Source organism: Heptranchias perlo, chromosome 7 (assembly GCF_035084215.1).
Source record: "Heptranchias perlo isolate sHepPer1 chromosome 7, sHepPer1.hap1, whole genome shotgun sequence".
NCBI classification, from domain to species: Eukaryota; Metazoa; Chordata; class Chondrichthyes; order Hexanchiformes; family Hexanchidae; genus Heptranchias; species Heptranchias perlo.
The window spans coordinates 25,066,512-25,088,335 of record NC_090331.1 but is presented as its reverse complement, the minus strand read 5'-3'; the positions used below and the strand labels follow the sequence as shown (position 1 = coordinate 25,088,335).

General features: G+C 42.5%; 1 protein-coding gene across 6 annotated transcripts in view; it reads right to left on the bottom strand.

Annotated features, from left to right (window-relative positions):
* The window catches only part of gtdc1 (glycosyltransferase-like domain containing 1), a 253,451-nt gene that overhangs the window by 129,213 nt on the left and 102,414 nt on the right, over positions 1–21,824 (bottom strand). The window lies entirely within an intron of this gene.

Here is a 21,824-nt window from a genome sequence, read left to right as displayed (position 1 = left end):
AATAAAATCAAGATGTAGATTATACAACGCAAAATGATTTTTTTAAATTGAGATATGGGTAGTAAAGTAATTCAGTGAAGATGGTGGAACATCCTGCAGGATATGCTCTCAGTGGTTAGGATTTTAACATCCTGAATATGCCAGCTAAAACAGTGGAAACCTAAGTCTAACTGTACCTGATTTAAAAAGAGCCTGCAACATCTATCAGTAAAACTTCCTGTCAACAGTTATTTCATATTATGTTAGACCTTGTCAAAGTTTCAAATTCTAATTGATAAACAACCTTGCCTACATGGATAACATACAAAAGAACATTCTCTTTAGCCAGTGTTTCAAGGTCTATTGTCATAGGCAACATTAGTCCTTTTAGATACTACTCAAGCATTTTGTTCAGGGCTGGGGTGACATGTATCTTTTTTTTCTTGGTACAGAATGTATGTTTAGAAACCAATTATATAAATACATTTTAACCTCTTGAGTGTTTTCCCCCCTCTATTAAAGATGAAAGCTATATACAATGCTGCTATGGTCAACCTGGCAAGCAGCTGTATGATAGAGCAAACAACTCAATAAAAATGACATTGTACTTTAGGGCAATGTTTCTCAGAATGGGTGTGAAATATATTTAAGGATTTTGAGATAGCTGATCCCTGATAAAGACATAACTAGTTGGCAAAGTAATTTTATGCTTGGATCAAAGTTCTATAGACCATTTGTATAAAATAACATGACCAATTTGTAATGTTTGCACCTTCAACCCATTTACTCACCAGCGCTGCAAGTGAATCTGAGTTTAAATGCTTTATTGTACAAATTATGATCTTTTGCAAGAAGTTATTGGTGTGTGAAACATGACTGAAATGTACTGGACTGACAATATTCAGTTCACTGAATAATACAACATGAATAATTTGGGTAAATTTGATGCGCAGATGAGGATAATACATGTACATATTATGCCTGGATGAGGAATTCTGTATAATGGTTTGGTACATCTAAATTTAATGTTTGGATCATATGTATCCAGTTTGAGTCATATGTACATCGACCGTATATGATAGTTTCTGAGGACTTGCCTGATTTAATGTATTTCTTTGTAGCAGAAGGCACAATTTAAAAATAAACATGTACTTCACTGTTAAAGTGTCTTTCCTCCACTAATCCTATAGTATTACCAGAGTGCATGCTGAACCCCAACTTGAAGAAGCATTAAGCAAAAATTTCACGATATCGTAAGAACTTCCAAAATCTTCTGAAGAACCCTTGTGCGCTAGCAAAGCGATATTTTGCAGCAATAAAGTCTGAGATCTGAATTAATGTTTTTGACGAGTACAGCAGGAGACACTGCAATCTGAAAGGATAGAGGGAGTCAGCTTCTATGGATTTGCCCAACAGTCTTCAAAAAAAATCACCACTTCAACTACACACAAATGTACCTTTTTAATTTGCACATTTTCTCATTAATCCTGTAGTATTCTTAACCCTAGGTGGATGTAAAAAGATACTCTATTTACAGGTTCTCGAAGTCTCGCAATTCATCTGAGGCTGAAAGACCCCACTCCTGATGGCAAGTGAAGATTTCCACAGCAATGTTTTCAAAAGGTCTAACATGTAAGCTTCAACATGTGCCATCTAAGACTTAGACTGCTGTGAGTCAATCTGTTTTTCACTATCTCAAAAGAGTAGCTTTAAAGGTATAGGCTGCAGAATGCCAACTGTCTCAGGGAAAGAATAATTTACTAGCTGCTGAATCAAAATTGCACCCCACCAAAAAATGCAACATCTGTTGGGAGGACTGAAGGTGGGATTTGAGGAAAATTATCAAGAGCAGTTTGACTGAGCAGCCAGTAACCATGACAGCATCCTGTGAAGTTACCCAAATATCATGTATCCTTTCTTGCCTCATGACAGCACAGCTGACAACCAGCTCCTCCAAACGAGTTTCAAAACTTTTGCTTAGAGTGCCAGCTGGTAGCATGCTTGCCTCGGAGTCAAAAGTCATGGGTTCAAGCTCTACTTCAGGACTTCAGCATTTAATTGGCTGACACTCCAGTTCAATACTAAGGGAGTGCTACATTACTGGAGGTGTAATCTTTTGCATGAAACATTAGACTGTCTGCCTATTAAGATGGCTACAAACTATCCCATGACACTATTCAAATTCTCCTGGTGTCCTGGCCAACATTCGCCCCTCAACTAGCATCAACCAACTCAGATTAACTAGTCATTTATCTCAAATACTGTTTGTGGGACCTTGTGCTGTGCAAATTGGCTGTAGCAGTTGCCTGCATAAAGGTAACTACACTTCAAAATAAAAGTTATGAATGTGAAGCACTTTGAGACATCCCGGAGATATGAATTCTAGTTTATTTTCTCTAATTTTATTTAAATGAAATGATCCCAATTTTTTTCAAATCTTTGATTTTAAAAAGAATACTAATGATACAATTTCCTCTGAGGGTGGCAAATTTTTCTTCCTGTTTACTTATATAACATGGCTAAAGAAAGAAAAGAATTTTGTTTAAAAGGAAAAAGTAGCTAAATAATCTTTGTATACAGTATATCCTTAGACAGAGGCATAGCTTGCGTCTGCTGACATGCAAACTGCAATGTTATTTACAACAACTTGCATTTATACAGCACCTTTAATGTAGTAAAACGTCCCAAGGCGCTTCACAGGAGCATTATCAAACAAAATTTGACACCGAGCCACATAAGGAGATATTAGGTCAGGTAACCAAAAGCTTGGTCAAAGAGTTAGATTTTAAGGAGCATCTTAAAAGGAGGAAGGCGGAGAGGTTTACAGAAGTTAAGTTAACAGTTTGAAAAGCACCAAAAACTGCATTGGACAGGTACAAAGGAGATTGGTTTGTTGCAAAATCCTTCTGCGATGGATTGGAGATGTATCACTTTCAGAATCGTGCAAGACTATTACCGATAATTTCCTCAGAGCTATACCCGCTCCGCTGTCGTAACTTCACCAGAGGTTGGGTGCAAACCCCGTTTGCACACACAAATGGGGCTTCTGCCGCACTTCCAACGAAGTTACGACAGCGGAGTGAGAGCAGCTCGGGGGAGACCTCCAGCCTTTATTTTTAATATTTCTTTATAGAGGTTTGCTTTGTGCTGGGATCACTTTAAACTGATTGCTACACAGCTGAGCGCAGCCAGTCCAGGTGGAATGCACACATTATCTGGACCCGGACTGTCACCAGCTATGTAAATAGTATGATTTTTGTCTCAAATAAATGATATTTAAATTATATTTTGAGGAAAAATGTATTGTCAGACAGCTATGGGAGGTAGAAGTTTTCTGACCTTATTTTTCACAACAGAATGCTGGAAACAAGGCACTCAGCAACAAAAAAGCCAGGTTGTTTGATTTGGTAATTAAGCAGTTTAGGAATAGACAACCAACAGATTACACTTTCTTTCCAGAAAAATGTAGTTGTTTGTAAACTCAATTGTCAGGCTGTGAGACTTTTATCAAGCAGACATTTCTTCCAGGGTGTTGATGCTGATTGACAGTACCACAGTCACAGCCCACGCCATACCGAGATAAATACTGGAGCCTTTGCTGGTTCACCGGTACCTTTTATGCCACGCTGCTACCGTACATAGAAATACATAGAAGTTCCACAAGTAGGCCATTCGGCCCAACCAGTCGGTGTTTATCCTCCACACAAGCAAACAATCCTAATTACATTTACCCATCCTGTTCCCAAATCCTTTCACCCCTTTTCCTTCATTTACCGATCTAATCTAATCTTGAATATTGACATAGTTTCTGTCTCAATCACATATGGACTCACCCGCCAGAAAGTTACACTTTTTTTTTAAAGCAGGCTTTTCAAAATAAGGGGTCTGCCATTAGGACCGAGATGAGGAAAAATTTCTTCACTCTGCGGGTTGTGAATCTTTGGAATTCTCTACCCTGGGGGCTGTGGATACTCAATCGTTGAATATATTCAAGGCTGAGATCAATAGATTTTTGGACACTAAGGGAATCAAGGGACATGGGGATCAGGCAGGAAAGTGGAGAAGAGGTTGAAGATCAGCACAAGTTCGAGCGGGACTTCTTCACTACACAGGACCTCCAACCAACGCTATACACCAGACACATCGACGACATTTTCTTTCTAAGGACCCACGGCGAAGAATCACTAAAGAGACTACACGATAACATCAACAAATTCCATCCCACCATCAAGCTCACCATGGACTACTCCTCAGAATCGGTTTCTTTCTTGGACACACGAATCTCCATCAAAGACGGGCACCTCAGCACCTCACTCTACCGCAAGCCCACGGACAACCTCACGATGCTCCACTTTTCCAGCTTCCACCCTAACCACGTCAAAGAGGCCATCCCCTATGGACAGGCCCTGCGAATACAAGGATCTGCTCAGATGAGGAGGAACGCGATGGACACCTACAGACGCTGAAAGACGCCCTAGTAAGAACGGGATATGACGCTCGACTCGTTGATCGACAGTTCCGACGGGCCACAGCGAAAAATCGCATAGACCTCCTCAGAAGACGGGACGCAACCTTTCGTCGTCCAGTACTTCCCCGGAGCGGAGAAACTACGCCATGTTCTCCGCAGCCTTCAACATGTCATCGATGACTACGAACACCTCGCTAAGGCCATCCCCACACCTCCACTACTCGCCTTCAAGCAGCCACCCAACCTCAAACAGACCATCGTTCACAGCAAATTACCCAGCTTTCAGGAGAACAGCGTCCACGACACCACACAACCCTGCCACGGTAACCTCTGCAAGACATGCCAGATCATCGACACAGATACCAACATCACACGAGAGGACATCACCCACCAGGTACATGGTTCATACTCCTGTGACTCGGCCAACGTTGTCTACCTCATACGTTGCAGGAAAGGATGCCCCGGAGCATGGTACATTGGCGAGACCATGCAGACACTGCGACAACGGATGAACGGACACCGCGCAACAATCGCCAGACAGGAGGGTTCCCTCCCAGTCGGGGAACACTTCAGCAGTCAAGGATATTCAGCCACCGATCTTCGGGTAAGCGTTCTCCAAGGCGGCCTTCGAGACACACGACAACGCAAAATCGTCAAGCAGAAATTGATAGCCAAGTTCCGCACCCATGAGGACGGCCTCAACCGGGATCTTGGGTTCATGTCACGCTACACGTAACCCCACCAGCGAATAAAAGTTATCTGTTTTTAATACAACGGGTCATTTTCTATCTTTCTCTTCCTTTCGGATGTTTCTCCCTCTCTCTGCTTTGTGTTCTGGCCGTTTGTATATTCGGTGGTCCTGTAGGTAACACCTCTCTGTCTGAACACTTTGATTGCCTTGACAACGGGCAGTTGGAAAGATTATCTGTAATCACCAGGTATTGTTCTCTGAATATAAATGCGAAATGTTCAAGGATTTCATTTCCACATTCACCTGACGAAGGAGAAAGCCTCCGAAAGCTTGTGATTTTCAAATAAATTTGTTGGACTATAACCTGGTGTTGTAATATTCTTTACATTTGCCATCCCCAGTCTATCACCGGCATCTCCACATTTTATTTAGAGTCAAGGTATAAGCACCCTATTGAGATATTGTTTGGTTCTGGGGTCGGCACTTTTAGAGAGAATTTTTGTTTTTTGGGTTAATTATTTTAGGTATTTAAAGTTCTCTAGAATAATTATTTTGTAGTACCAATTAGTGAGCTGAGCACCTTGTTACAATTTTTACTAAAACTTGTCTGTTCTATGCCCTGAAAAGGGCAGCTCTTCCCTTAATAAGGGTTGTTGGGTCTCCTTCAGTTTATTGTTAAAACATGAAATTGAAGCATTTAACCGATTGAAGGTAGTGGGGAACTGAAAGTAGTGGGAAAAATGAACTGATGCTATTATGCAAGCACTGGGAGCTTTATATGATGCAGGAGCAGGAGGTCCCATATGACTGTGCCCAGTGTGACATAACAGGAAAGTAGCAGCATTTGATTTCCTTTTGTCAAGTATGGCTAAGTTTTAATGTGTGTGAAGGATAGCCAAATAAAGAGGAGTGTTGGATTTTTTTTTAAATACCTATTACACTGACCCACTTTCATTTTTATTTCTAATCCTAACCAATCATAGAATCAGTAACTAGGCAGTCAGCATTGTAAAGTATACAAATTGGGAAATTCTAGTTATTACCCTTCATTATAAATATACATCTTCAAAATTTATCTCAGTAGTTAGACTTTTTTTTCTCTCTGATATGTTATTTTACTTCTGCTTCATTCACAGAAACAACAATAAATTATAGGGTACCTTTGATTTAATATTCCATAAAACAGAAGAAAAGTCTCCTAGTGACAACTGGAGAGATATAAATATGTAGCTTAATCTCTTTGTGTGACCAAGATTTGCTTCTTGGAATTTTTCATTGACAAGTGCAGTAGACCTAAAATGTAGAATAAAGGGTGCTTAATGCAAGCTTCATGGCTGCAATTACATTCAGCTATATTGCCCCATGATAGGTGCTGTGCTTTTACAAGCAATACTTCATCGGTTTATATAATTTCAGTGTATATCACACTAAATTTGGTCATATTTACTGATTGTAGTCCATCAATATGTGAAACAAAAGGGACAGTTTTCTATTCTGTAATTTTCACGAAGATTGATCAAATTCAAAAGATACATTGCCAGGCAAAGACTTCTTAATTACTTGAATAAACAGGAACATTTTGTACACAAGTGACAAAGTAAGACCACTGCACTAACACGCGCACACACATATTTATGTAAATGTAAACATATGTGTAAATATATATGTACCTAGTGTGTGTGTGAATAAATATTTATATATATATATACACATACATGTATACACACATGCATATATACACACCCATACACGCATCCCTCCACATATGCGTGCGCACACGCCAGCACACCTCCACATAGGCACATCTCCACGTATACACGCGCAAGGGCGCGCGCACACAGACACCTCCAAATGTACGCGCGCGCGCACACAAACACCTCCATGTGTAGACACATATATATCTATATAACATATCCATATACACATCCGTCCACGCGCCCCCGCGTCCACACGCGCGCGCCCCCGGGTCTACATATGCGCGCGCGCGCACACGCACCCGTGTCTACATATGCGCGCGTGCACACGCAACAACCCGTGTCTACATATGCGCGCACGCGCACACACACGTGTCTACATTTGCGCGCGCGCACACACACACCCGTGTCTACATATGCGCGCGCGCACACACACACACACACACACACCCGTGTCTACATATGCGCGCGCGCGCACGCACACACCCGTGTCTACATATGCGCGCGCGCGCACACACATTATACTACATCTACCATGTATTTGCCCACTCCCTCAACTTGTCCAAATCACCTTGAAGCCTCTTTGCATCCTCCTCACAACTCTTAATCCCACCTCGTTTTGTGTCATCAGTAAACTTGGAAATATTACATTTGGTTCCCTCATCCAAATCATTGATACATATTGTGAATAGCTGGGGCCCAAGCACTGATCCCTGCGGTACCCCACTAGTCACCACCTGCCACCCCAAAAAAGACCCATTTATTCCTACTCTGTTTCCTGTCTGTTAACCAATTTTCAATCCATGCCAGTATATTACCACCAATCCCATGTGCTTTAATTTTGCACACTAACCTCTTATGTGGGACTTTATCAATGGCCTTCTGAAAATCCAAATACACCACATCCATTGGTTCTCCCTTATCTATTCTACCAGTTACATCCTCAAAAAACTCGTGTAGGTTTGTCAAACACAATTTCCCTTTCGGAAATCCATGCTGACTTTGTCTAATCCCGTTGATATTTTCTAAGTGTCCTGTTATCACATCCTTTATAATAAACTCCAGCATTTTCCCTGCTACTGATGTTAGGCTAACCAGTCTATAGTTCCCTGTTTTCTCTCTCCCTCCATTTTAAATAGTGGGGTTACATTTGCCACCCTCCAATCTGCAGGAACTGTTCTATAATCTGTAGAATTTTGGAAGATGACAACCAATGCATCCACTATTTCCATGGCTACCTCTTTTAGCACTCTGTGATGCAGATTATCAGGCCCTGGGGAATTATCGGCATTAATTTATGCAGCACTACTTTTTTATTAATATTAATTTCCTTTAATTCCTTCCTCGCACTAGACCCTTGGTTTCCTAGCATTTCTGGGAAGTTATTTGTGTCCTCTTCCGTGGAGACAGAACCAAAGTATTTGTTTAATTGCTCTGCCATTTCCTTGTTCCCCATTATAAATTCTCCCATTTTTGACTGTAAGGGACCGACATTTGTTTTCTTTTTCTTTTTACATACTTGTAGAAGCTTTTACAGTCCGCTTTTATGTTCCTTGCAAGTTCACTCTCATACTCTATTTTTTCCCTCTTAAATCTATCTCTTGGTCCTTTTATGCTGAATTCTAAACTGCTCCCAATCCTCAAGCTTGCTACTTTTTCAGGCAACTTTATATGACTCCTCTTTGGATCTAATACTATCCTTAATTTCTTTTGTTAGCCATGGTTGGGCTGTTTTTCCTTTTGTGTTTTTGTGCCAGAAAGAAATGTATAACTGTTACAATTCATACATTTGTTCCTTAAATGTTAGCCATTGCCTATCCACTGTCATGCCTTTTAATGAAGGCCCCCAATCTATCATAGCCAACTCATTCCTCATACCTTCGTAGTTTCCTTTGTTTAGATTTAGGACCCTCGTTTCGGATTGGACTGCTTCACTTTCCATCTTAATGAAGAATTCTATCATGTTATGGTCACTCTTCCCAAAAGGACCCCGCACAACAAGATCATTAATTAACCCCTTCTCATTGCACAATACCCAGTCGAGGATAGCCTGTTCCCTAGTTAGCTCCTCAAAGTACTGGTCTAAAAAACCATCTCGTACACACTCTAGGAATTCATCCTCCACAGTATTATTGCTAATTTGGTTTGGCCAGTCTATATGTGGATTAAAGTCACCCATGATTTCTGCAGTACCCTTGTTACATGCATCTCTAATTTCCTGTTTGATGCCGTCCCCAACATTACCACGACTGTTGGGAGGCCAATAGACAACTCCCACCAGTGTTTTCTGCCCCTTGGTGTTTCTTAACTCCACCCAGACTGATTCTACACCTTGATTTTCTGAGCCAATATCCTTTCTCACTATTGCTCTGATTTCATCCTTTACTAATACCACCCCACCTCCTTTTCCTTCCTAAATATTGAATACTCTTGGATATTCAGCTCCCAGCCTCGATCACCCTGCAGCCACGTCTCCGTAATCACAATTATATCGTATCCGTTTACATCTATTTGCGCTGTTAATTCATCTACCTTATTACGAACGCTTTGTGCATTCAGATACAGTGGGTCCGATATTATCATGGCGGCGGGTTCGCGGCCGGGGATAGATTGGGCTCATGGGTAACACGCCCGTGAAATCAGTCGGCTCCGCGCGCAATTGCAGGCTAATTGGACCCACTTTCCTGTTCTTCCGAGTTCCCCGCTGCTAAGCTGGGCAGTGGGCGGACTGCGCATGCGCAGTAAGGTCTGTCAGCTGGAGGAGCTCTATTTAAAGGGGCAGTCCTCCACTGACTGATGCTGCAAGAAATAGGAAAAATTACAGCATGGAGCAGCCCAGGGGGAAGGCTGCTCCCAGGGTAATGATGCCTCACTCCAGCTCTTATTGGATGGGGTGATGGGGTGAGGAGGAGGGGGAGGACAGAGATCTTCCCCCCGGTGGGCGGGAGGAAGCGGCCTGCCTCTGCCACCAGGAAGGCCTGGCTCAAGGTGGCAGAGGAGGTCACCTGCACCACCAACATATCGCCCACCTGCATACAGTACAGGAGGCGCTGCAATCACTTAAGTAGGTCAGCCGAAGTGAGTACACTTACTCATTCCCCTACACTCCATCTGCCCACATCACCGCCCCTGCCCCACATCTCCTTCTGCACTGCCATCACTACTCTGTCACATCACTCCTCACACCCACTCAAAGCTCATCCTCATCTTACCTGCACCTACTCACCTCGCCAGTACTCATCCTGCCACTACCACTCAACCCAATCCTCATACAATCTCATGGCTCTATCTCATACTCACCCTCTCATGCATCTCTTTCACAGTCAGCCTCACTCAACCTGCCACTACCTGTGCTGCAGCCACAGGGCATGCATCACATATGTGCAGTAGGAAGCGTAAGGCAAACGTGTTGTGAGCATGAAGAGGATGCACAAGGGTGTTTGAGGGTTTGTCATGGTTTTTACTTATATTTAATTTCTGAGCAACTCACATTACATATTATATTGGCACCACTACTGCCACGTCTTTGCAAATCTTGTCTGGTTTGTGCAATAATGCCCTTTCCTGAGGATTACAATGAAGACCCACAACTGATGCCACCCATTGTGTCACTGCAGAGTGGGTGTAGGTGTATTTGCAGGGCTCTTTTGTGCAGACGACAGAGACGTCGACGATGTCCCCGGTGGCACCCTGGAAGGATGCGGAGGAGAAGTTGTTGAGGGCAGTGGTGACTTTGACAGCGACAGGAAAGAAGATGGTGCTCGGGCCAGCCGGGAGCAGCTCGGCATGAAGGAGGCTGCAGATGTCCACGACTACGTCGAGTGTGCACTGCTGCTCAGAGAGGTCCAGGAAGCTGAGCCTCGGTCTGTGGCCCGTGGCGAGGGTAGTGCCCTCTGTGATTGCCCTCCCTCCTGCTGTGCAGGTGGATGTGTCACAGCACTGTGTTGTGGAGCTCCACGTGTCAGAGGTGGACGGCGGGGCCGGCGAGGCTGGTAATGCTGTTCGCCCTCCGAGGAGGTCATGACTGCAGCTACGGCGGCCCCCATCCGGAAGATGTACATCTGAGGGGGTCCGCAAGGTAGGTACATGTGTTTGGACACTGGGGTGAGTGTGCAAGTTGGTGAATTTTATTGTTAGGAGGAGGGTGGTGGAGGCCAAACTTTGTCCAAAGTGACAGAGTGGCCTCCTGCAATGAGTGAGGGTCTCCCCCCACCACCTGTCAAATGGACCTTTGCAGCTGCCACAGGCTGATGGCTGCAACACGTCCATTTGAACTGGGAGCGTTTCCCCCAGTACAGGAAACAGTCCCAGTTGTTTGCAAAATCCCACCCCTCCTAAAATATCATGTTAATCAGGTCTCTAAATGACCTGAAATACCGAAATAAATACCTTAAGTGGCACCCCGCCGGCTTTAATTGCCAGCGGGAGTCCCACATGCGGGGGCTGCGCGTGCATGTGAGCGCGTCAGTGGGAAACCCGGAAGTGGGCAGGTTGGAGCCGGGCTCCAGACCCGCCCCGGGAATCCCCGATTTTCGCAGCCCCCCCGCCACCAACGCACCCGATCGCGGGTCCGAAAATCGAGCCCAGTGCCTTTAGATTTGTCTTTTTTAACATTTTTTTTGTACAGTGGTCCTATTTGTCTTAGTACCATTTTTTCTTACCCGGACCCTATTTGTTAGAGCACTCTTGTTTGTACGCTCTGTCCTTCCTGACACAATCTGGTTACCCTTACCCCAATCACTTTCCTTCACTGCGTCCTTGTCTTTCCTCTTCAGCATTCTAGATTTCTCGCCACCGGGACCGGGACCCCCACCCCTTATTTAGTTTAAAGCCCTATTTACCTCCCTAGTTATTCGATTCAATGGAACTCTGGTCCCAGCATGGTTCAGGTGTGGTTCGTCCCAATGAAACAGCTCTCTGTTTCCCAAGCAGGATGCGCTGCACATTGGGCACATGTCTGTCACTGTTCCTGTACTCCTTCAGCTTACAACAACTCAAGAATACTTCTCTGCTTGCTCAACAAAATGGCACATGATATGAACTGCAGGAGAGCCCCAGAAATTAGAAATCTTTGACTCACTTTGAGGAAGCTACCAGGGACATCTGTGCCTTTAACAGCATTGTCGATGTGAAATAAACAGCCTCCAAACAAGCTCAGGGCTAGTACCATCCTGTCTATGTTATGTCATGTCATGTCCCCTTCTTACTCAATCACCACACAGACATATCATATACAATATCTTGGAATGCAACATTTGCACCTTCTATGTCACTGCAGGCTTAGAAGAGCACATTAAATGGACATCTTTTCTCCCCACTACAGTGCCTCAGATGGACATTAATGATCTCATGACACTATTAGAAAAGAAACATACAGTCCTCCTGATGTCTTGACCAAGATTCTTTCCTCAAATACTACCAAAAACTAGATTAACTAGTTATTTGCCTCATTGATGTTTGAGACAAAATTTTACTGCACTGTCTATTTACCCTCTCACCAAGACATTGGTGTCATTTCAGTTCAGGTGAAGGCTATCCCCTTGATACAAACTTCCCTTGTTCCAGAAATTGCTCCAATGCACCAAGCATATGAACCATTTTCTCCTGCACTAACTCTGCAGCCATGCACTGACCGAACATGGACATAAAGGTACATGCTCTTCCCATCTCTAAGATTTATCCCTTTTCCTCCATCTCTCATCAAACCCTCAGCATATCACTCAATGGAACCTTCACACCTAATGTCAGCTTCAACAGCCCCCTACCATATGCTATAATTTTTATTTTCATTATCGCTGCCACGCCCTCTCACAACTGACATTGCAACAAATCAGGGTGCAGCATAGCGGTGGAGTAATCTCAACGGTAGTGAAAAAATTATTCTGCATAACCCTAACCCTCACTATATTCTGTTTTTTTATGACTCCCATAAGCTGTGTATACACATCACTAGTGCTCCTTGCTTGTCACTGTATTCATGATGCCAAGTTACTCTTGCCTTATTTTTGCCCAATTAATGTCCTGCTATAATTCTTTACACTATGATGTTTTGGCAGCAGAAAGTTATTATGCATTTTCCCTTTTATTTTTCCTAGATTTTCTCAAGGCTTCGCAAAGCTGCTATGCACATCTGCTGCCAGGAAATTGCAGGAGAATGGTTTGTTGGTCTTACATTCAGATTTCCCTTTCTATTCCCCCCCCACCCAGGCCTCAAGGGGTAAAATCCACAAGTGAGCAGCTTAACATGTGGGGAATTACAGTTTCAACCCTTGCCCTGTCACTCTCTGACACAATAACCAATTACTACCCTAACAGCCTCCTCCCAATCATCAGCAAAGTGACAGAAGGAGTCATCAATTGTCCCATCAATCGTTCACTGAAGCTCCGTTCAGTTTTCGCCAGAACCACTTGGCTCCAGACTTCATCACAGCCTTGATCCAGACGCAGAAGCAAGAACTGAATGCCGGATTTGAGGCGAGAGTAACTGCCCCTTGATTTCAAGGCAACATTTGACTCAGAATGATACAAGGAGTCCTAGCAAAACCGAGGTCGATGGTCAAGGGGAAACCCGCCAATGGCTGGAGTTATAACTGATGAAGAGGAAGATGGTTGTGCTTGTCAGAGGCCAATTATCACAGCCCTGGGGCACTGCTGTTGAAGTTCCTCAAGGCAGTGTCCTTGACCAAAATATTTGTAGCTGCTTTATTAATGACCTACACGGCATTGTAAAGTCAGTAGTGGGCCTATTCGCTCACTATTCTACAGTGTTCACTCCGTTCTCAACTCCTTTGATAATGAAGCAGCCCATTCCAGTCTGGAGCAGGATTTAGACAACATCCAGGCTTTGTCAGCCAATCAGCAGGTAAAATTCATGCCTTGTATGTGGCAGGTAATGACAATTTCCAACAAAAAATGGCTCAGCCACCTCTCCCCGACCTTCAGTGTCACCCATCTATTTCCCAGAGGTCACCTCTGATGAAAAGCTTAACTGGACCAGCCATATCAAAAACCATGGCTACAATTGCAAGGCAGAGACTGGCTCACCTCCTGACCCCTTAAATCCTATCCACCATCTATCAGGTTCAAGTCAATAATGTGATAGAATATTAATCACTCGCCTGGATGAGTTTTTGGAATTTTGGAACGCCGTAAGTAATTGTGAGAACATCACCACCACAAGGATTACAGCTCACCATCACCTTCTCAGGGCAACTAGGGATGGGCAATAGATGCAGCTTTGCCAGTGTTGCCCACACTGTAGGTTTTCAAACAATGCTCAATACTCTTATTAAATAAATCCTTGCAATAGAATCATAGAATGGTTACAGCACAGAAGGAGGCCATGCGGCCCATGCCACTACACTGTATTTTATATGTATGGCACACCTGTCAAATGTACACTGTAAGAAAGTACCTAAAAAATGATTTTTAAAAAAATCATCTAGAAAATTATAAGCATGCACTGTACCATGCAAAGACAGTATATACGAATGCAGTATACACAGCTCATGGGAGTCATAAAAATCATGATATAATGATGGGTGGGCCATACAGAGTGTTTTTTAATATGGCTTCTCTATCAGTGAGGGAGCCATAAACAATACTTATTACAATAGAGGTCACAGTATGCTGGAGAGTCTTTTAGTGAGGGACTAATTTACTACACTTTAAACATTAAGAAATCCCACGTGATTATTACAAGACTTCATTCCTTGATTTTGAACTGAATTCTGTGTAGATTTATTTCCAAATTTGATGTTACCTAATAATTAATAATCTCTTAGAAGACTGCATTATAATAAAAGAACCAAGAGGGGTTTATTATAACATCTGCCATTTGTGTGCATTCTTCCAAAGAGAGGGGTGTGGACAGAATGTTTTTCTGGCAATCAGACATGGTGTTGAAAGTCAGGAATTAATTTTTATTGGAAATTGTTTCCAGTTTAGAAGCCAGTATTTTTTATTGCAGAAGGAGTTCACGTTAAGAAACACTATAGATTTGTAAATTCTTTCTAAATAGCAAGGTCTGCACCCCAAGTACAACTGAAGTGTGGTTGCTTTCAAAAAGAAGTATAGAAGCTTCACCTACGGTAGAGATCAAGAAGCAAAGGAAATTATTTTAAGGTGGGAGGTTCTATCATAACCATAATTTCCAATCCCAAATTAAGATATTTTAGCTTTTACATTAATATACTGTACGTGTTAAAAAGAGGAAGCCACCGACCTCATCCTAAGGACTCACTAAATATTTAATTCAACAAATAACTAGACCTGTATCCCATGTGTGGACTTCGAGGTTAAGCTGATCATTTTTTAACAATTAACCTTTAAACGGCCATTAGGTTCAGGGAATTCTCTGGCCTCTTGGGCTGACCCTTTTAAAGTTTTCAACCCACACATCGCAATGTTACAGCAAATAACATTACAGTAATAAGGCTACTCTGTCAGGAGTTAAAAACATTGTATTTACCAATTTACTTCATCCTCTTGATTCCCACTATTCACTTTTAAGGTTGGAGCAACTTTTTAAAAATTGGCCAACATATAGCTATAAATTTGTGCCAGAGGTCAGTTTTTCAATCGACTGAAGTCCAGAAGGAATTGACGCGAGTACGTCAACTTTGTCTGAGCTTTTTGAAAATCTTAATGAAGTTCCTGTCTGCTTTAGAAACAGGACTGGAAAATGGAATGGGGCCCAAATTAGGAAGCAACCAGACAGAACTGGTTTCCCTTGGACTTTACGTACTGGTACACCTCTCGTCTGTGCCCGAAAATGGGCACAGATGGAACGTACCAGACACTAAAACTGGCCCCACCCTCTTCCCACTAAAATGCTGACCACCCAAATTCCCTTCCTGATCGTCATATGAGATGACATTTTAAATGGTTCCCTCACTTTCAAAACTGCCATCAACATTCCCCTCCTCAAAAAACTACCCTCAACTCATCTGTCCTTGAAAACTACTGCCCCATCTCCAACATTACTTTCCTCTTCAAAGCACTTAGATGTGTCACTTCCCAGATCTCTGCCCATCCCTCCAGCAACTCCATTAAAATACATGAAAAAGGCCCTACCTAAAGTCAAAATTACATTCTATTCCCTATGACTGTAGTCGTGGTGCATTTTGCCTCTCCTAGCCTCTCCAGAGTCTTTGAAATGATCAATCAGATCATTCTTCTTCATTGCCTCTCCTCTGTTTCCTAACTTGGTTCCATTCTTACCTATGAAACTGTAGCTCGAGCATCTCCAGCAATGGCCTCTCGTCCCACCCATGCATCATCACCTCATGAGTTCTCCAAGGATCCATCTATGGCCCTTGCCTCTTCCTTATTTACATGCTGCCCCTTGGTGACATCATCTGCAGACAGGGGGTTAGCTTCCACATGTACACTGATGACAACTAGCCTTATGTCTCTGCCACCTCTCTTAACCCCCTCTATGCCTCTGTGCTGTCAGACTGATCATCCAACAGCCAGTCTTGTATGAGTCGCAATTTTCTGCAGTTAAACACTGGGAACACTGAATTCATTTTCTTCGGCCTCCATATCTTGTCACTCCATCCATCGTCTAAGACTGAACCAGACTGTTCGCAAAGTTGGTGTCCTATTTACCTCTGAGCTGAGTTTATGACCTCATATCATCTCCATCACAAAGACAATAGCAACAACTTTATATACATATTAGTGCCTTCAACGTGGAAAAATGTCCCAAGGAGTCTCACAAATGCAGAATCAGATGAAAACAGATCCTGAGACAAAGGAGAAGCTATTCAGAGGAGTGACCAAAAGCTTTGTCACAGAGGTGGGTTTTAAGGAGGATCGAAAAGGACTGGGAGTTGAAAAGGCAGAGCTGTTTAGGGGAGGAATTCCAGAATGTGGGGCGTAAAAGGATATGAGGACGATAATTTTAAATTGGAGGCACCGGGGTACCAGTAGTCAATGTAGGTCAGCAAGGGCAAGTGTAAAGAGCGAAGAGGACTTGGTGCAGAATTTTAGATGAGCTGAAGTTTACAATTGTAAACAATTTTACAACACCAAGTTATAGTCCAACAATTTTATTTTAAAATCTACAAGCTTTCGGAGGCTTCCTCCTTCCTCAGGTGAATGTGGAAATGAAATCCTCGAACCTATCGCATTTATAAATCACAGAACAATGCCTGGTGATTACAGATAGTCTTTTCAACTGCCCGTTGCCAAGGCAACCAAAGTGTTCAGACAGATAGGTGTTACCTACAAGGCCACCGAATATACAAATGGCCAGAACTAAAAAAGTTTACAGACCATGAAGGATGGGAGACCGGCCAAGAGAGCATTGGAATCGTTGAGTCTGAAGATGAAAAAAGCATAGATGAGTGTTTCAGAATCAGATGAGCTAAGGCCGAGTTGCTATATAAATGCAAGTTGTTATTGTGCTTTTCCAAATTACAACAGATGTACATTTTATATCTGCTTACAAGAAAAGGCTATACATAAGAGGCGGGAGCAGTAGCCCACATTATAGCACCTCCACCACTGCCTCCGGCTATCTGATTCTGAAACTCTCATCCATGCTTTTGTCACCTTCAGTATCAACTATTCCCATAACAGGTGGGAACAGTTGCCTATAAGGGATGCATTGACTCATCAGTATGAGATTACCCTCCAAATTCTGTGAAGAGACTGTAAAAGGGGAGTTCAGAGGTCTCTCCAAGCTCGGGGCAAGTACCATCCTTTGTTTTTTTCTCTACTCATTCATTCATGACACACAGGTGTAAATTGTACAGTAGCAACATAACACACAATATCTTGCCATGTTTACGGGCTACCTTGTTGCATTTTTCAAACACGTTTTTTTTTCTGTTCATATAGGTGAGGAGAATCCTCAGATAATGAAGCAGTCCATGCCCGCATGCAGCAAGACCTGGACAACATCCAGGCTTAGGCTGATAAGTGGCAAGTAACATTCGCACCAGACAAGTGCCAGGAAATGATCATCTCCAACAAGAGAGAGTCTAACCACCTCTCCTTGACATTCAGCAGCATTACCATCGCCGAATCCCCCAACAACATCCTGGGGGTCACCATTGAACAGAAACTTAACTGGACCAGCCACATAAATACTGTGGCTACAAGAGCAGGTCAGAGGCTGGGTATTCTGTGGTGAGTGACTCACCTCCTGACTCCCCAAAGCCTTTCCATTATCTACAAGGCACAAGTCAGGAGTGTGATGGAGTACTCTCCACTTGCCTGGATGAGTGCAGCTCCAACAACACTCAAGAAGCTCGACATCATCCAGGACAAAGCATCCCGCTTGATTGGCACCCCATCCACCACCCTAAACATTCACTCCCTTCACCACCGGCACACCGTGGCTGCGGTATGTACCATCTAAAGGATGCACTGCAGCAACTCGCCAAGGCTTCTTCGACAGCACCTCCCAAACCCGCGACCTCTACCACCTAGAAGGACAAGAGCAGCAGGCACATGGGAACAACACCACCTGCACGTTCCCCTCCAAGTCACACACCATTCCGACTTGGAAACATATCGCCGTTCCTTCCTCTTCGCTGAGTCAAAATCCTGGAACTCCCTACCTAACCACTGTGGGAGAACCTTCACCACATGGACTGCAGCGATTCAAGGCAGCGGCTCACCACCACCTTCTCAAAGACAACTAGGGATGGGCAATAAATACTGGCCTTGCCAGCGACGCCCACATCCCATGAACAAATAAAAAAAAAATCCCCAGCACCTCACAGTGCCCGGAGTCACCACTCATAAGAACATAGGAACAGGAGTAGGCCATTCAGCCCCACGTGCCTACTCCAACAGTAATATGTCTCAGCACTAATTTAGTCACCTTGGGCAGCTTACAGTGAGTTTCAGGAGGGAGGACTGGGTACGTTACACAGCATGAATGAGAATGCACCTCCTTTTTATGCCTCCTCAGATTCTCCTCCAAAACAAGCAAATATCCCCATTGGGACGTCCTTTTTCAGAACTGTGATTGTGATTATTTAAATTGCAGCTGGCAAGATGCTACAGAGGAAAAATATGGGACTATAATATAAAATCCAAATAATGCAAAAACTAGGCCACAACTGAAACCAACTGCAAATGCCAACAAAATTTAATACGTCAGTTCCTTTTAAGAGTACAATCACCAAAATAGCTGAAGGCACCTTCAATGTAGCATCCATCTTAAATGGGAGCTCTTCGACTTCAGGACATTATTGGTGTAAAACATGGCAAATGGCTGCACAAGGTAACTAACATAAAAACACAATCTGGTTGCAGAATAGCACTCTGTGCGTCTGAAGAAAAACAGGCCCAAAGTCTGATTGCCCAATTCCCTCTGCCACACACGCTCAATTGATGTCAGTCTTACTGGCATATCCAACCACACAATCAGCCCTACAAGTTGAATCCAATAAGCCTTCATCATATGTTCTGTTCATAACACATCAGATAGATACATTTAATTAAGAACTGCATGGAAATATTCATTTTAAAAACAATTACAGCCATTAAACTTTTACAATGCCATCTGTTTGCAATCATGATGCCAGCTATGAAAACCATGAAAAATATTTCAAAATAATGGCATCACAAGTAATCTAATACCTCAATGCCATATAACTTTAGTTCCTGTGTTACTGTCTCCACTTTTCTCTGCACACCAACCAAATCAGTAAATATAAAAATAAAATTTCAAAAAAAATAATACAGGCCATGTGTACAATTGGATGGAATAAATAATAAATTTCTGGGAATGAGTTTAAGGAGGTAATCAACTTTAGGGATCCGCTGACCATAATTTCTCTGAAATCTCTTGCGACTCAAGATATCAAAATTACTCAAGTAAATTAGTTCTTTGTAACTCAGCTAGCCAGCCATTATCCTGCATATACCAGATTTTTGCAGACAATGTATATTAGGCCGTAGTGCCTGGTGAATACCTCTGGTACAATTCATGTTGGACTTTATTCCAGAAGCTCAGTTACTCAGAGATTTTTGCATGGACTGCAGATTGCACCTTCCTTTTTCAGACTGAATGGGAATGAAAGTGACTTACGGAGGAAATACTCTTCTCAGAGAAGCTGCTAGGTACATGGGATACGTTCCTCAAGAACACGGACTGCTGTGAGAAACATGGCTGCTCTCTTTCAAGATAAGCTACGCTTTCCCTTTTTTTAAAAATACAATTGGGGTATTTTATAATCGTTTTCCAGATATCAAATCACTAAACACTACCCAAGAAATAGGGAAACAAATCTATTTTAGTTCAGGTGGGGGATTCTTAATGTGGAATCTTTTTTTTTGCCTCTCCCCTTCTTTATCTGTCAATTTTCTCTCCTGAAGGCACTGGATCTTTATTGGTTTACAGATCCATGGGCTCCCCCAGTAGTATCTTACTTAAGCGATCATTCTTCATGCCTGAGACAGCGAGTGTCGGCAGAACTGAGGCCAATCCTGCCTGTGCCTTATGTGAACACTTTCAGTGCTATCACTGGATAGTGGGAATCCTAGACAACTTTTCCCTCCTAACCCAAGGATACAGATACCGGCTGTGGCCCAGATCAGCTAACTCAGGACAAACCAGAAATCTTCTGGTTAGTATGGCTTAGTGCTACAGCAGGCAGTACCTTTATCTACTAAACCTTTGGCTGAGCCTTTCCCAATAAGGTATGTTAATTCCATAACATAAGAACTGTTACTGTTGTAAATCTAACCCTGCCCAAGAAAAAGGGAAAGAACAGTCTACCCTAGAAGCACAGACAACAGAAGCTACTGTCACCTTAATATGAAAATTGCATATAATAAAAACAATTATAATTTTGGATGTTAGTTATACTTTGTTCTTCCTAGACATTTTAATTTTAATGTTAGTAGTTGCAATTAAGATTAAAACCTAAAGAAAATGTGTTAGTTAGGAGGGGGTGGTGGGTGGGGTTCAAATTAGCCAGCATGATGTTCAGGGTGTTGTATGTTCAATATTGAGATCTTCAGAAGGATTTAAGTCGAGTAATACAAGAGGTTGGAACTGCTTCTTGATGTATGGAGTTGAAAGGCAGCGCCCGACACCTGCATTAACAGTCTCATGATGCACCTGTGGGAACTGCATGCTGGGCTGATTAGCAATCACCCTGACCCAAATCACATTCTATCCAGTGATGGTACGCAATGGGTTCACAGACCTAAAGGATGGCTTAATTTTCATTTCAAACATAAATGCCTTAAACAGCTGGCATGATAACTTTTTTTTATTCATACAATTCTTGAGGCGAGTATTCATCGCTGATTCAATTGTTTCAATGTCAAATCTCTTTTACACAGATATCAACACCAAGAAAGCTAAATGAACTGATTAAAAAAAACTCTCATTTTGGAAAGAAAACTCTCATTTTGACTGATGTCACCTTATATATGGAATGTTTCTGCAGGTGTAGATGAATGTCATTAGATAATAGAAAATATGCAAATGTACCACAATCTCAGTTTTGATATGTACAATCAAATGAATTCCATTACTGTACAGTAATGACTTAAGCAGCTTATAATTACTAAAACAAACTGGGCTAATAATACTTTACTGTTCACAGTGAGATAAATGAGCTCTTCTATACCGTTATCACAAATGCAGTTTAAATAGCATGCCATGCTCACGCATGGAATAAGAAAGTGAGTTGAAAGTGAGCCTACATTGTAATCTTTATTGTATTGATGGTGACAAATGATAGACTGTTAGAATGAGCATTTAATGTTTTTGTACCTATAAAGGAAAAAATGGAATATTAATGTGGTCAATCATAATGTCATTTGTGAAACATAATATACTCACTTCTCATTTTGGAAAAGTTGGCGCATATTTTCGAGGGGGGGGGGGGAATCATTTTTTTTGTGCATCAACAGTTTCATTCAGGTTTTGAATTAGCTATCAATCAGTGTCACAGTTGGGGCTGATCCCAAGTTCTTATTTGATTACAATATTACTATGCTGTCTGTGTTTAAA